Source organism: Bos grunniens, chromosome 6 (assembly GCF_055505025.1).
Source record: "Bos grunniens cultivar Pamir isolate PY7600 chromosome 6, Bosgru_T2T1.0, whole genome shotgun sequence".
In the NCBI taxonomy this organism is placed as follows: Eukaryota; Metazoa; Chordata; class Mammalia; order Artiodactyla; family Bovidae; genus Bos; species Bos grunniens.
This window is the reverse complement of record NC_141170.1, coordinates 6566975-6582378: the sequence shown is the minus strand read 5'-3', so window position 1 is coordinate 6582378 and position 15404 is coordinate 6566975. Positions and strand designations below refer to the sequence as shown.

General features: G+C 46.2%; 1 long non-coding RNA gene across 4 annotated transcripts in view; it reads right to left on the bottom strand.

The window, feature by feature from the left end:
- The window catches only part of LOC147370239 (uncharacterized), a 32960-nt gene extending 22608 nt beyond the window's left edge, over positions 1-10352 (bottom strand). For 3 of the 4 annotated variants that reach the window (XR_015165138.1, XR_015165136.1, XR_015165137.1), the window contains exons 1-2: positions 9822-10339; positions 6530-7801 (exon numbers count right to left, since the gene is read on the bottom strand). This is a non-coding gene — a long non-coding RNA (uncharacterized LOC147370239). Of the gene's footprint in view, positions 1-5832; positions 7802-9821 lie in introns of those variants that run through there. The other variant, XR_015165135.1, reaches the window with a different exon arrangement.
- Positions 10353-15404: the final 5052 nt, after the last annotated feature.

The following is a 15404-nucleotide window of genomic DNA, read 5'->3' as shown; positions in this document are numbered from 1 at the left end:
AGAGATTGATATCAGGCACTTAGTGTCAACAAAATGTACTTTGAAATGTGCCATTTACCTAAGATATAAAGATAAGTAGAAATTTACCTGGCAGCGGTGGTGGGAAGGAAGCTGGGGCATAAGGTGGTGAAAGCACCCGCCCTCGACATAATGAAACATCATGCTGGAGCACAGGCAAAGCTCCCACACCAAGTGTGGTTGTGCCTTATCTGTTGTTTGCACAGTGGCTGAAAAACAAGAGTGAACTCCTTGTCCCCAACAACAACATGTCTTCATAGTATCTCCTGTCTCAGGTGGAGTAACTCTACTCTTTCAGTTTGGTAAAACCTTCAGTTGCCTTTGACTCCTCTATTTCATGACTCACGTCCAGTCGGTCACCACATCCTACTGAGTCTATCTTCAAAGCGGATCCAGAATCAAGGTCCTTCTGTCCACCTTCACTGCCCCCACCTTGGTCGTGGGCCACCATCATCTCTCAACTGCACAGCTATGAATGCCTCTTACCTGGTATGTTGCTTCCACCTGACTCCTCACACATTACTCTGGGGTAGAATGACCCTGCTCAAATGAAAGTCAAACCACGTGATACCTTGGATGGCCTCCGATGGCACCCAGGGTGAAAGTCAGGCTTTATAATGACCTACAAGATCCTATATGATGTGACAACTGCCCTCTCTTCCAGACCTCCTATTTTTCTCATCCCCTCCTCATTTCTCACTCCTTTCCCTGTTTCCAGCCCTACTAGCTTCCCAGTTGCTCCAGTTACATGCCAATCTCAGAAGTATTGTGCAGTTTACATCCCCTGGCTAGAAAATGCTTTCCTAACACAGCAATAAGCTCACACCTCTGCTATCTTCTCAATGAATCCTACCCCGTGAGAAATGGAGTATTTCTTGCCATATCAGAAAACAGGAATGATACAGTCATCAGCAACTCCAGCCCTCCAGTGTGAGCTGGTGAGCCCTAAGGGAACTCAGGAAGAAGAAGAATACCTCTGATCCAGCAACAATCAGACTGCAGCCACTCCTACGGTAAGCCCAAGGGAGCCCAGGAAGTGAAACACATGGGATACTGGCCCCAATAGCTAAGATGCACATGAAGGGAATGAGTTCAGCGAGCCCAGACTCTTGCATCTTCCCATACATAGAAAAGTGCTAAAGGCCTTAACTTGGGATATCTGGTTTTCTTTAATTCACAAAAATATTTTTGACATTCATACTACCTGCCCTTTGTTACAAACTTCTATATAACCTCTCCCTGCCCCACTTCCTCTGGATCGGTTCTCTCAGGGTTACTTGAGATGCTGCCTCCCAAGCTTAAGTCCTAAAAATTCCCACCAGATAAAACATAACACTTAACTGCTCAGTTCAGCGGCTCAGTCATGTCCAACTCTTTGCAACCCCATGGACTGCAGCACGCCAGGTCTCCCTGTCCATCATCAACTCCCGGAGTTTACCCAAACTCACGTCCATTGAGTTGGTGATGCCATTCAACCATCTCATCCTCTGTCATCCCCTTCTCCTCCTGCCTTCAATCTTTCCCAGCATCAGGGTCTTTTCCAATGAGTCAGCTCTTCACATTAGGTGGCCAAAGTATTGGAGTTTCAGCTTCAACATCAGTCCTTCCAAAGAACTGTTAGCTTGTGGATATTTTTAAGTCAACATCCAAAAGCCCTATTTATAATTGCAATCTGCTCCCACTTCTTTGGCACTTTCAATCCCCTTATGCTCCACTTTTTCTCATAGCACTGATTTTACTGTACAATTAAATTATTATTTTCTTACTTTTATTGTTTATTGCCTATCTCTTCCCACCCCTCACTAAAATGTCAGCTCCACGAGGGCAAGGCTATATGTCTGATTCTTAGGACAGTGCCTGGCTCATAGAAGGGCTCAATGGATGTTTGTTAACTGAATGCCTAAATGAATCAGATGATTTTTGGATGTGCTGCTACAAAGGCCAAATGCTCTGGGCAGTTATCAACAAAATGGTATTTTTCTTTGTCTTGTCTTTTGTCCCCTGAAGGAAAAAATGTTGTCTGCCATATCAGCAAACAAAGAATGATGCAACCATCAAGCCAGCACTTCACAACCTCTCCGACACTGGGCACTGAGGGAACTCAGGACAGAAACAGGATGTCTGCCATCCAGCTGTCAGCCACTGCAGTCACCACCACCCCCTCAACAACACATCTTGAGGAGACTCAAGATGAGAAAACAAAGTATACAGGCCTCAGATGGCTGAGATGTGTATCAAAGGAATGATTTCAGTAAGCCCAGACTCTCGCATTTTTCCATACATAGCAAAGCACTAAATTCCTTGACTTGAGATATCTTTCATTAATAATCTTGGTTTATTAGTAATTAAGGGCTTCCTTGGGAAGATCCCTTGGAGAAGGAAATGGCAACCCACTCCAGTATTCTTGCCTGGAGGATCCCATGGAGGGAGGAGCCTGGCGAGCTACAGTCCACAGGGTCGCAAAGGACTTCCTTGGTGGCTCAGATGGTTAAGAATCGCCTGCAATGCAGGCAACCTAAATGTCCATCAAGTTCAAGACCTGAGTCAATCCCTGGGTCAGAAAATCTCCTGGAGAAGGGAATGGCTACTCACTCCACTATTCTTGCCTGGAGAATTCTGTGGACAGAGGAGTCTGGTGGGCTACAGTCCATGGGGTCACACATTGTTGGACATGATTGAGTGACAAACACATTAATAATTAATACTCTTAGTTAATAATCTTTTGATGTTCTGACTATCTGGTTTTTGTTGCAAAAACTCCTCTATACCCTATCTTCTCCCTTACCTCTTCAGAGTGGTCACTCAGAGAGATCTGAGACTCCTGTCTCCCAGGCTTGAAGTTCTCAGAAAGTCTGCTAAATAAGACATAATTCTCAACTTTTAAGCTCTGCAATTCTTTTCAGTCCACAGTCCTCTGCCCACCAAGCTGGTGTGTTCAATGACGGCTCCCTGCTGGATGTTAGCTGATCCATCACCGAGTAAAAGAGGTGGAAAGGTGGAGTGTTTGCACCAAGAGCTTTGCCCTCTGGCTTTGTCGCTTACTACTTAAACCATCATCCCGGGAGCTCAATTTCCTCATCTGTAAACTGGAGGCAATGATACAAATCTCTTCTAACTGTGGTGCTGGAAAAGACTCTTGAGAGTCCCTTGGACTGCAAGGAGGTCAAATCAGTCAATCCTAAAGGAAATCAGCCCTGAATATTCACTGAAAGGACTGATGCTGAAGCTGAAGCTCCAATACTTCGGCCACCTGATGCGAAGAGTCGACTCATTGGAAAAGACCCTGATGCTGGGAAAGATTGAAGGCAAAAGGAGAAGGGGACGACAGAGGATGAAATGGTTGGGTGGCATCACCTACTCGATGGACATGAGTTTGAGCAAGCTCTGGGAGATGGTGAAGGACAGGAAAGCCTGGCGTGCTACAGTCCATGGGGTCACATGACTTAGGGACTGAAAAACAACAAGCAAGAAGATTAAATGGGATAAAAATGTAAAAAACATTTCTGCAGGATACCTGATGTTTAGTAAGTACTCAAGAGAACACCCAACAGGGACTTCATATCTTCCCTAGCTCTAAGGGGGAATTAGGTGGGAGTGGCCTGGCAGTCACACACTCCTTCCATTGTCTCCACATTCAGGTGATTTCCCCCAGGTTTCCAGTTCCTTCTCCGTGCAGTCACCTCCCCTTGACAATCTTTGCCAGCCAAGGGGGAAAAGCCAGTTTTGGTCTCGGGGGGGGGGGAGGGGGGGGTGGCGGGAATTAAAAGTTGGCTCAAGGCCAACCTATCAAGAAATGCCCTGGTGAGGGTGGCTCTCTGCTCATTCCGCCAGCCCCACGCCCACCCGCTGACCCTGGCTGCTAAGGAATTAAGGTTCCTGCCTTTTAAAGGAAGGGGGCCTTTAAAAGGAATGGGTTGGGCGACAGCACACCAAAGGTGAGAGTCTAAGCCTCCCGAGAAGGTTGGCAGCCTGTAGGTTTGGGAGGGGCCGGAAGAGCGCTCCGGAGCATCCCAGCGGTTCGCTGCCAGGTGCTGGCGGGGTACCTGGCCAGCACTGCGGCTGCGCTGATTGGCCCCCGCGCGTGGGGCGACATCGGGCGATGGGGTGGGGCAGGGTGGGCCGCTCAGCTGGGTGTGTCCAGCCCCGCCCGGGTTCCTTTCCCAGGGTGTGTGTTTAGGTAAATGTGTGAGCCACCAAGGTCCCCATTGCTGCCAAGTGGGTGACTAAGTCAGCCCTGGGTGGGAAAAAGAATGTGCATTTAGAATGGTGCAAGTTTCCTAACAAAGAGAAGTTCGCCTCCAAAGACCCAACGCTCCCCACAGCCTCGCCCCTTAACAAGAGGCGGTTTACTGACCACCGTCTTGAGTACTTTCCCTGCCCTGGGGCTCACTGGATTTTCACAACAGCCCTGAGTAGGAGATGTTTTAATTCCCATTTTACAGATGGGGAAACTGAGGACCAGAAAGGCTCAGAACTGCACACCCACCGCAGTCAGTCAGTAGCAAAGTCAGGTTTATAATCCATAGCCCTTTGCCTTCAAGGGGACTAACTATTATCCTGCCCTTTTGATTTATTTTTAAAATAGCACAGTTTTTTGTGTTTTGTTTGTTTGTTTTTACCATACCGGATCTTAGTTGTGCAACGTGGGATGTAGCTCCTGCACCAGAGATTGAACTCCAACCCCCTGCACTCAGAGAGCAGAGGCTTAGCCACTAGACCAGCAGAGAACTCCTTGTCCTTTATTTTTAAGAGAATGGCAAGTTTCTACTAATAAAGCATCTTCTCTTCTTCAGTGAAATATAGTTGACACAGAAAATCATATTAGTTTCAGGTGTAATTTGAGTAGATATGTGTCTATTGCAAAATCATCACCGCAATAAGTCTGGTTAACATACATCACCACCCATAGTTCGGATTTTTTTCCTTGTGATGAGAACTTTTAAGAGCTACTTTCTTAAGCATGGTCTTGTTAATCCGACTGGCTTGGGGGCTTGAAACCATTTTTCCACATCGTAGGTGGTTACAAGAAGACCACACGCCTCAGCCTCCACCTTCTGAAACCCAGACTTATCCTTCTATCCAAACTTGCTTTTCGAGAATTCCTTAGGTCACTGGAATCAGCAAGTCAGAAATTCAGAAACGGTCTTCACTGCCCACCCCTCCTGACTGCTCTGAGGGTGGAGAAAGTAGGCTCTCTAAGTGCCTTGTCAGCTGGCTCACCCTTCATTATGTCTTGGGCAGGGAATGGGGGCTTTCCTTGGTGGCCTGGGCGACCCTCCTAAGCCCTCTGCCCACCCCCCTCTGCTGCCCCCAGCCCAGGCTGCAGCCCCGCCAGGCCTATCTAGTCCTTGTCACGTCCCTCTGGGTGGGCTTTGACCCTGCTCTCTTGACTGTCAAGCTCAGTGGTCAGAATGTCTGATCTCAGGACCTCTTCACAATCTTCAAGATTATGGAGACATCCCAACAACTTCTGTTTCTGTGAGTCATAGCTGTTAATATTTACTGTATTAGAAATTAAAAATAAGATTTGAAACCATTATTTTTTTTAAAGTATTTGTTCATTTGGCTACATTGGGTCCTAGCTTGCAGTACATAAGATCTTTCAACTGAGGTGCGTGGGCTTCTCTGGTTATGGGCTCAGTAGTTTTGGCGAGTGGGTTTAGTTGCCCTGTAGCATGTGGGATCTTAGTTACCTGCCCAGGGATTGAACTCTCATCCTCTGCACTGGAAGACAGATTCTTAACCGTTGGACCACCAGGGAGGTCCCCTAAACCATTGTTTTGAACAATAATAAACCCACAACATGTTAATAGAGACATTTCTGTGAAAAATAATGATATTTTCCAAAACAAAAGATAATTAGAAGAATGGCATTGTTTTATACTGTAAGCCAGCAGGCTCCCCCATCTGCATTCAGTCCGTCACAATATTACTGCATCCTCTGGAAACCCCAGCTGTCCACTCCTGAGGGGTGTGTGAAAGGCAATGACATCTTAGTGTAGTAGGGCAGTAGCTTTGACTTTGTGAGCCCCTGAAAGCATCCCAGGGAATTCCCAGAAGTCTCTGGACCACGGTAAAGGCAGCTGACCACTTTAAGAATTCTTTGCCTTGTTTTGCTTTGTCCTGTACTGGTTGTTTTTCATTTCAAATTCATTTTCTGCCAGTTATTTCTGCTTGATGCCAAAAGCTAATAGATACAGGCTGCCAGTGACCTAGATAGATATCCAATAATAGAACCAGGCAACTTCCTACACTGAACCAAATGGAGCCATTAAAAATTATTTTTTCTTATTGTAATTCAGTATCTTTTCAATCACAATGAAATCAGGTGATAGTGATTACCCACAACCTTATATGTCCAAAGACAATCATTGTTAATACTTGTATAGACACATTGACCTTAGACCCTAGACCCAGGAGGGGTCCCTGCCTGTGGCAGGCAGAATAACACCCCCCACATCTCAATATATTCTCATCCTCATGCCTGGAACCTGAAAATATGTCACCTTACCTGGCAAAAGGGACTTTGCAGATGTGGTTAATGTCAAGAATCTTGAAATCAGGAGAATATCCTAGATTATCCAGTTATTGTTGTGCAGTCGCTGCTGCTACTGCTGCTAAGTCGCTTCAGTCATGTCCAACTCTGTGTGACCCCATAGACAACAGCCCACCAGGCTCCCCTGTCCCTGGGATTCTCCAGGCAAGAACACTGGAGTGGGTTGCCATTTCCTTCTCCAATGCATGAAAGTGAAAAGTGAAAGTGAAGTCGCTCAGTCGTGTCCAACTCTTCGCAACCCCATGGACTGCAGCCTACCAGGATCCTTCGTCCATGGGATTCTCTAGGCAAGAGTACTGGAGTGGATTGCCATTGCCTTCTCTGTGTTCAGTCACTAAGTCTGTCCAACTCTTTGTGTCCCCATGGACTGCAACACATCAGGCTTCTCTGTCCTTCACTATCTCCTGGAGTTTGCTCAAACTCATGTCCATTGAGTTGGTGATGCCATCCAACCATCTCATCCCCTGTTGTCCCCTTCTCCTCCTGCCCTCACTCTTCCCCAGCATCAGGGTCTTTTCCAATGACTCGCTCTTCTCATCAGGTGGCCAAAGTATTGGAGCTTCAGCTTTAGTATCAGTCCTTCCAATGAAGTACTGATAATTTCCTTTAGGGTTGACCTCCTTGCAGTCTAAGGGACTCTAAAGAGTCTTCTCCAGGACCACAATTTGAAAGCACCAGTTCTTCAGTACTCAGCCTTCTTTATAATCCAGCTGTCATGTAGAAAGGAAGTTACATTTGTAGAACCTCTCTAAAGGCAGACCTAAGACTCTTGCCTCTTGTCCTCAAGCAAAGCTATATCCATGTCTGTGCAACTCCAGAAGATGCTGGGAAGAGGAAAATGCACATTGATGATGTCCAAGCTCTTTCTCAAAAAAAAAAAAAAATGTTTGGACAATGCTGGTTTGCTTTCTTCCAAGGTTTTAGTAGCGAAGTTCACAAGAATTTTGCCACAATATCTTGAATGAAATAAGACAGTAATGACTGCAGTTCAGCCTAGGTGGGTATTTTCTACCCAGGAAAGTCATAAAAGGGCAGCACACCTTCTCCCTTATTGTCACTCTATGAAAGAGTCACCTGGTCAACCCCGTAGCACTTGGCCATGGACCATCAGCAAAGTGGGGATCTTGATAGCTCAGGGCTCAGAACACCTCCAAATCTCCAACAATATCACTTTCAGCAGAAAGGTAGAAATGGTGCAGGTAAGATCGAATGTTACTTAGAGGTGTACTAGATGGGAAATAAAGGCACAGTAGACATCTCCATAAGTATCTTGAAATTTTAAAGTTTCTACCATTAAAAAGATCACAGTTCTGGCTGGCCAAGTGAGGGATACCATCTCAACTTTTTAATAAAATTAATTTATTTGGCTGCACCAGGTTATGTGCACACCATACCAAGTTCTATCTTTGTGGCAGCATCTTTAGTTGTCCTACGTGGAATTTAGTTCCTTGACCAGAGATCGAACCCAAGCCCTTTACTTTGGGAGCTCAGAGTCTTAGCCACTGGACCACCAGGGAAGTCTCTTAACATTTGATGGAGGCTGAAATAACAGAGTGGCAGCCCCCTCTGCTCCGAGGTCTTATCTACTCTGATGGCCCAGATGGGCTAGATGCCAGTCCATCACATTGAGGCCACCTGTATTCCATGACCACCCTCTGAGTGACTGTTTCCCAAGACAACCTGGGACTTGGCTTGAGCACCCCCCCACCCCCACTGCTGCACACAGACCTCTGCTCCTTGGCCATCACTGTGTCCCTCTGGAAGCAGGCTCCCCAGACATGATAGTGCCTCTGCCATCAGGCTACCCGCCACACCTCACCTGCCTTCTCTGCAGCTTTAGCTCTCTTCTCCACCTCTCCCCTCTCCCTCCTCTCTGCCTCTCCATCTCCCTCTCCAACACCCCCCAACCTTCCCTACCTCCCTCTCTCCCTCCTTCCTGCTCCTCCCTCTTCCCTTCCCCCTCCTTCCTTCACTCATCCTCTCTCCATCTGCCTCAAGGGGCGGAGGGGATAGATTTGAAAACTAGCAGCTAGCCCATCATGGTTGGCCTGGCTTCTTGGGAATGTGCCGCTCTCTAGAACTCTTTCTTGAACACCTGCCCATGTTAGGTACTATGCTCAGGCCTAGAGAAACACAGGTGAATAAAACACTGTTCCAGCTTAAACTTACAGGATTTGTCAGATCAGAAGGGACTCCAAGGAGCCAATAAAGGAGCACCTGCCGTGATCAAGACACTGGGTGCACAGAGGTGAAGCCAGCTTTCCTCTGCCTTTGGGAAATTATAGCTAAATAAATCCTTGCAGGAAGCTGTCATAACAGAGACAGAAGGGCACTTGGGAATCTTCAATTCACCCGGGGAGTCAGGAGTCAGCAGAGGAATTACAAAGAGTTTGAAGCTCTGTTTCTAAAATGAGCTAACACCCATGAGAGTAGGCTCTCTCATCCACTCCAGTTAGGAGCATATATTGGGGTGCTTTTCAGAAGTGGAGATTAGGCACAGCCCACCAGTGTGCTTCCCAGATGGCTTAGTGGTAGAAGGATCCACCTGACAATGCGAGAGGTGCAGGTTCAATCCCTGGGTTGGGAAGACCCCCTGGAGTAGGAAATGGAACCTGTTCCAGTATTCTTGCTGGGAAATTCCATGGAAAAGGAGCCTGGCAAGCTACATACAGTCCATGGGGTAGCAAAGAATTGGACACGACTGAGCAACTGAGCACACACGCACACACATATGTGCACTGGTGTGCAAGCTACAAGTATCCTCTGACTCAGGAATCCACCAGATAGGAATTGAGCCTAGGAATTCACTGGCAAAAGTTTGCTCACATTCAAGTGTGATGGTGTTCCCTGCAGCCTTTGTTTGTAACAGTGAAATGTACCAACCAAGAGAAAGCTGATGTCTCATCACTGTCGCTGTTGTTCAGTGGCTAAGTCATATTCAACTCTTTGCCACCCCACGAAAAGCAGCATGCCAGGCTTCCCTGTCCTTCACTATCTCCCAGAGTTTGCTCCAACTCATGTCTATTGAGTCGGTGATGCCATCTAACCGTCTAATCCTGTCACCCCCTTCTCCTTCTGCCCTTAGTCTTTTCCAGCATCAGAATCTGGTTTCATTCCTTTTCATGTCTGTTAATTACCAAGAAGATGCTTCTCTGCTTTCTGGTTGGGGAGTCTTCCTCACCTCCTTCCCCACTAAGGGTAATAAGGTTCTAGGATGAGTTCTGTCCTGAGATGACATGAAACATACCTGCTTTGTTGTTGTTATTCAGTTGCTAAGTCATGTCCGACTCTTTGTGACCCCATGGACTGCAGCACATTAGGATTCCCTGTTCTTAAATATCTTGAAGAGTTTTCTCGGACTCATGTCCATTGAGTCGATGATGCCATCCAACCATCTCATCCTTTGTCATTTGCTTCTCCTCCTGTCCTTAGTCTTTTCCAGCATCAGGGTCTTTTCCAATGACTCAGCTTTTCACATCAGGTGGTCAAAGTATTGGAGCTTCAGCTTCAGCATCAGTCTTTCCAATGGATATTCAGGGTTGATTTCCTTTACATAGACTTCTGTTATTGTTGTTTAGTTGCTAAGTCATGTCCAACTCTTCTGATCCCACTCCTCTGTCCATGAGATTTCCCAGGCAAGGATACTGGAGTGGGTTACATTTCCTTCTCCAGAGTATCTTCCTGACCCGGGGATCAAACCCACGTCTCCTGCACTGGCAGGTGGATTCTTTACCCTGAGCCACCTGAGAAGGCTTTGGGTTCTGACAAACTTCACAGCAAAATGAGGACACACGGAAACCCGTACTAATTCTCTGTTTCGGGACCTGTCAGATTGTCAGTGACTCACCTCTCTGCCCTATGACTTATTTGGATTTTGTTAATCCAGTAAGATAGAAGTTTCAGGATGCCCAGAGACAGACACTAGTCACTGACCCTTTTTCCCCATCCAAGATAAAGCTATGCAACCTTTAGATACTGCCAACATCACTTCCAGCCCTCTGCCCATGGTGGATGTCTGAAAGTGTAAGTTTCATTGTTATTCAGAAATAGTAAGGTACACAGACCAGGAGATGACTGCTATTGAAAATTACCTGCCAGCCACAGTTCCCAGGGGAAGGGGACACATCACACCATGTAGGGCCACAGGGGGAAGCACCAGGGCTGGTCAGGAGGCAGACAGTGTGAGGAGAACACGGCAAGAGCCTGTACCAGGGTTCTGTGAGAAGCTATGGGCAAGGCAGCCTTAGCATTGGCTGCTCTGACTAATTTCATCAGGTTCTGCAGAGTAGAGACTGTCCTGGGTTGTCTGGTACCCAGCTCTTCCTGGGGGGGGCAGAGATCAGGGTAGGAGAATGTTGGCCTGAAGTGTAAGAGTCCTGTGTGAGCCCAATAAGGGAGATGTTTGTGGTGTAGGCTTCAGGTTGGTAGGTTTGCATTTGAAAGGAAGACTTGCAGCTGGATTTTTTTCCTCCTTTTTCTTTTTTCAAATTAATTTTTATTGGAGTATAGCTACTTTACAATGTTGTGTTAGTTTCTGCTATACAGCAAAATGAATCCACTATCTTATACAGATAGGCTTCCCTTTTGGACTTCCTTCTCATTCAGGTCACCACACAGGGCGTTAAGTAGAGTTACCGGTGCTATACTGTATGTTTGCTTTAATTCTCCATTCTATACATAATATCCACCGTGTACTAAGTATGGCGATCTCAATCTCTCAATTCCTCCCACCCCCACGTCCCACCTTGGTGTCCATACGTTTGTTCTCTATGTCTGTGTCTCTCTTTATGCATTGGAAATAGGATCACCTATACCACTTTTCTAGATTCCACATATATGTGTTAATATATGATACTTGGTTTTGTCTTTCTGACTTACTTCACTGTTATGACACTCTCTAAGTCCATCAACTTAGATCCATCTCTAAGTCTCTATGAAGGACCCAGTTTTGTTCCTTTTTTATGGCCAAGTAATATTCCATTGTATATATGTACCATATTTTCTTTATCCATTCCTCTGTCTATGGATATTTAAGTTACTTCTATGTCCTGCCTATTGCAAATAGCGCTGCAGTGAATCTTAGGGGTATGAATTTCTTTTTGATTATGGTTTCCTCAGGGTATATGGCCAGGGGTGAGATTGCTGGGTCATATATTAATTCTATTTTTAGTTTTTAAGGAACCTCCATACTGTTTTCCACAGTGGCTATACCAATTCACGTTCCGACGATCAGTGCAGGAAGATTCCCCTTTCTTCACACCCTCCCCAGCATTTCCTGTTTGTAGATTTTTTTCATCTCTAGAAATTGGCTGGTCCTGGGAGTAGAAGTATCTTTTGGGGCCCAAGATATCAAAACGTTAGGAAATACAGAAAATAATAAGACATGATTAAACAGTGGGTGGTATCTAATCATCCACTGTTTGCTCAAGAATGGACTCATGGCAGTTTGGTCTGCAATGGCCAGCAAAGCTCGTGACCTCGGGCCGGTGGTCACCTTTAAGGTGCGAGGTGTCCTGAGCCCTGTAATGCCCTCTGTGGACCAGAGTCCCAACTTCCCCATGTCATCTGCACCAGAGAAGCTTGGTTGGGTTTTCATTTTGTCTCTAAGAGAAACACAGCACTCAGCCAGCACTGTCTCCTCAACAAGAGGGCTTTGTGTAGGAACTTCTGCACACGGCGCATTTTCTCCTTCCTCTTAGCCATCCTGGTTTTTGTTCATTTATTTTCCAGGAAAAGGACACACAGAGGCTGGTGGACTTGCTTCAAGCTTCTTTAGTTCTACTTGCTTCCCAAGAAGAGGAAGGACTTTGTCACAGGCCCTTCTCTAGGATCTGGGGAAACTTTAGAGACCCGACTGAAGTGAAGACAGGAGCCCTCTTCAAGGCTTTAGAGATGTGGGCCTTCTACATCCCCAGGACATGCTGGGGATGAGGCAGAGTCCAGCCAGCAGCTGTGAATCAGGACAAGGTGGAGGAAGTGATCCCAACATCATTTGGTGAATGGACACTGGTCATTGATACATTAGGTCACTCATTCAACATGGCTTTGGTTTTTTATATATTTAAAAACATGGGGACGTCCCTGGTGGTCCAGTGGCTAAGACTCCACGCTCCCATTGCATGGGGTCCAGGTTCAACCTCTGGACAGGGAACCAGATCCCATATGATGTAACTAAGAGTTCACATGCTGCAATGAAAGATCCCGCATGCTGCCAGGTGGATCAAAGATCCCACGTGCCACAACTAAGACCTGGCACAGCTAAATAAACAGATGTTAAAAACAAAAATCCCCTAGAAAAACAAAAACCACGAGCATTATTTGTTAGTTACTTAAACATTCTAGGAAGAATATTACTTTGCCAACAAAGGTCCATCTAGTCAAGTCTATGGTTTTCCAGTAGTCATGGATGGATGTGAGAGTTGGACTATAAAGAAAGCTGAGCGCCAAAGAATTGATGCTTTTGAACTGTGGTGTTGGAGAAGACTCTTGAGAGTCCCTTGGACTGCAAGGAGATCCAACCAGTCCATCCTAAAGGAGATCAGTCCTGGGTGTTCATTGGAAGGACTGATGTTGAAGCTGAAACTCCAATACTTTGGCCACCTGATATGAAGAGCTAACTCATTTGAAAAGTGCCTGATGCTGGGAAAGATTGAAGGCAGGAGGAGAAGGGGATGACAGAGGATCAGATGTTTGGATGGTGTCACTGACTCAATGGACATGAGTTTGGGTAGGCTCTGGGAGTTGGCAATGGCCAGGGAGGCCGGGTGTGCTACAGTCCATGTGGTCACAAAGAGTCAGACAAGACTGAGCAACTGAACTGAACTGAACATATTCATCATTTAGTTTTATTTGGAATGCTAATTCTACTTATATGGCTGTGACATTGGGAGCTGAATTTCCCTTTCTATGAGGGAGAAAGATCCATAGGAGACCCAGCAGGGACATCTATCCTCTTCCCCAAGTGCCTGGAATCCTAGCACTGGGGTGGAGAACCGGAGAGAGTTACAAATCCCCCGGCCATCAAGTTCAGTGGATTCTCCCATGGATCCAGGCCAACATGTTTCTGTCCTAAGTGACAAGGCAGAGCCAAAAGGAAGAGGGAAGGTGTCTGCCAAGAAGCAAGAGGAGTCCCAGCAGAGGTGGAAGGCCTGCTATGTCTTCTCAGAGTTCTCCAAGAAAAGATTGAGTCTTAGATTAGCTGAAGCCACAGTTCTCTGCTCTGTAAAGGGTGTCAGGAAAAGGGATGGACTGAGGTGGAGAAAGCTTATGGTTGTCTTCACCACCTGTTCCCCCTTCTAAAGAGGAGGAGTTCCAAGGAGGGCTGATCCTCTGGTAGGATGGTGATGGAGACTCTGAGAGGCTGATGGGGAACACTAACTTGCTTTGCAAAAAGAAAAGAAAGAACATTATGGATATTGGAGGGGGTGTTAGTAACCCGGGACAAGAAAGTGAAGCAGCTTGTGGTAAGGGCACAAATGCGGGAAGAAGAGCTTTGGAGAATGGGGCTTGGTAACCTTGGTAGCCGTATTTTTTGTGTGTGTGCGATGGAGGACTCTTCCCAGATGCCCCGTGATATCTTCCGTAGAATGTGGACCTTTCACTAAAGGGTTGCATCTTTCTCTGAGGTGGGCACAGGGGTGAGAACAGAAACAGACAAGTGGCTCACTCATTTCCACTTCTTTGGCCAAAGCAAGTCCAGTGGCCACATCCAAGGTCAAGTTTCATTAACTCCATTTGTTTCCTAAAAGGAAGAGTTGTTCATGTCTGTCCCACCCACCATGACTGGAAGTGTCTCTGCAGTTACTCTTGTCCATCTCTGTGCCTCCAGAGCCTTGCACAGTGCTTACACAGAGTAGATACTCCGTGAGTGTTTATTGCATAAAATGTCTCTGTAGAATTGCCTCCTCTTTCCATCAGCACCATCTGAAGTCCAGGCTACCCCTGGATTGTTCCAGAATCTTTTCCATGGCTGCCATCTTTTCAGGTTCTCCCACTGCAAATACACCCTGCACTCCATCCCCTTTGTCTTTGCTCCAACACTGCTTCCATTGTTGTCTCCATTGACTTGTGGAACTTTAGCATTTCCAACCTTTCTTCTTAGGAGGTTTTTTCTCTTTTAAATTAATTTATTTTTAATTGAAGGATAATTGCTTTACAGTATTGTGTTGGTTTCTACCAAACATCAAAATGAATCAGCCATAGGTTTACCCATGTCCCCTCCCATTTGTCAGGAAATCTTAAAGGCTCCCAATTATTAGAATCATGTCTGCATTCTTCATCCTGAGGTTTAAAATCACACAGGGAGTTCTAAGTATGGAGAGGATTCAGGAATAGAAAGAGTTCTTATAGAACATTCAGAGTGATACAGTTATTATTTTTTGTGGGAGTCATTATTTGCAATTTTCTCCCATGCAGATATGTTGTAAGATGACATTTTCTACCCCCTTAAACTTGGGTGTGACCACTGGACTTGCCTTGACCAAAAAAGTGGAGGTGAGCATGTCCCTGAGCGGAAGCTCTAATAGCCACGCCTGGTTTATCACGCTCCTATTTTCCCATGAGGAAACGGACCATGGCACCCCCTCGACCCATGTCCTGGGAGAGAATCCCACAGAAGATACTCCCTGAACTGATCTGTGACAAGCATATGGGAGGAACTACTATTTCCATTTATAAAACGAGAGCCGTTCCTACCTTGTTTGATAGAGGAGGAGAGGAAGGTAAAGGCTGAATCACTTGCTCATTTCACTTAGCTATTCAGGGGTAGAACAAAGAGCTCCCCAGTTCTAGTGCGAGAGCTCACCTCTTGCCCCCCCTCCCCCACCATGAA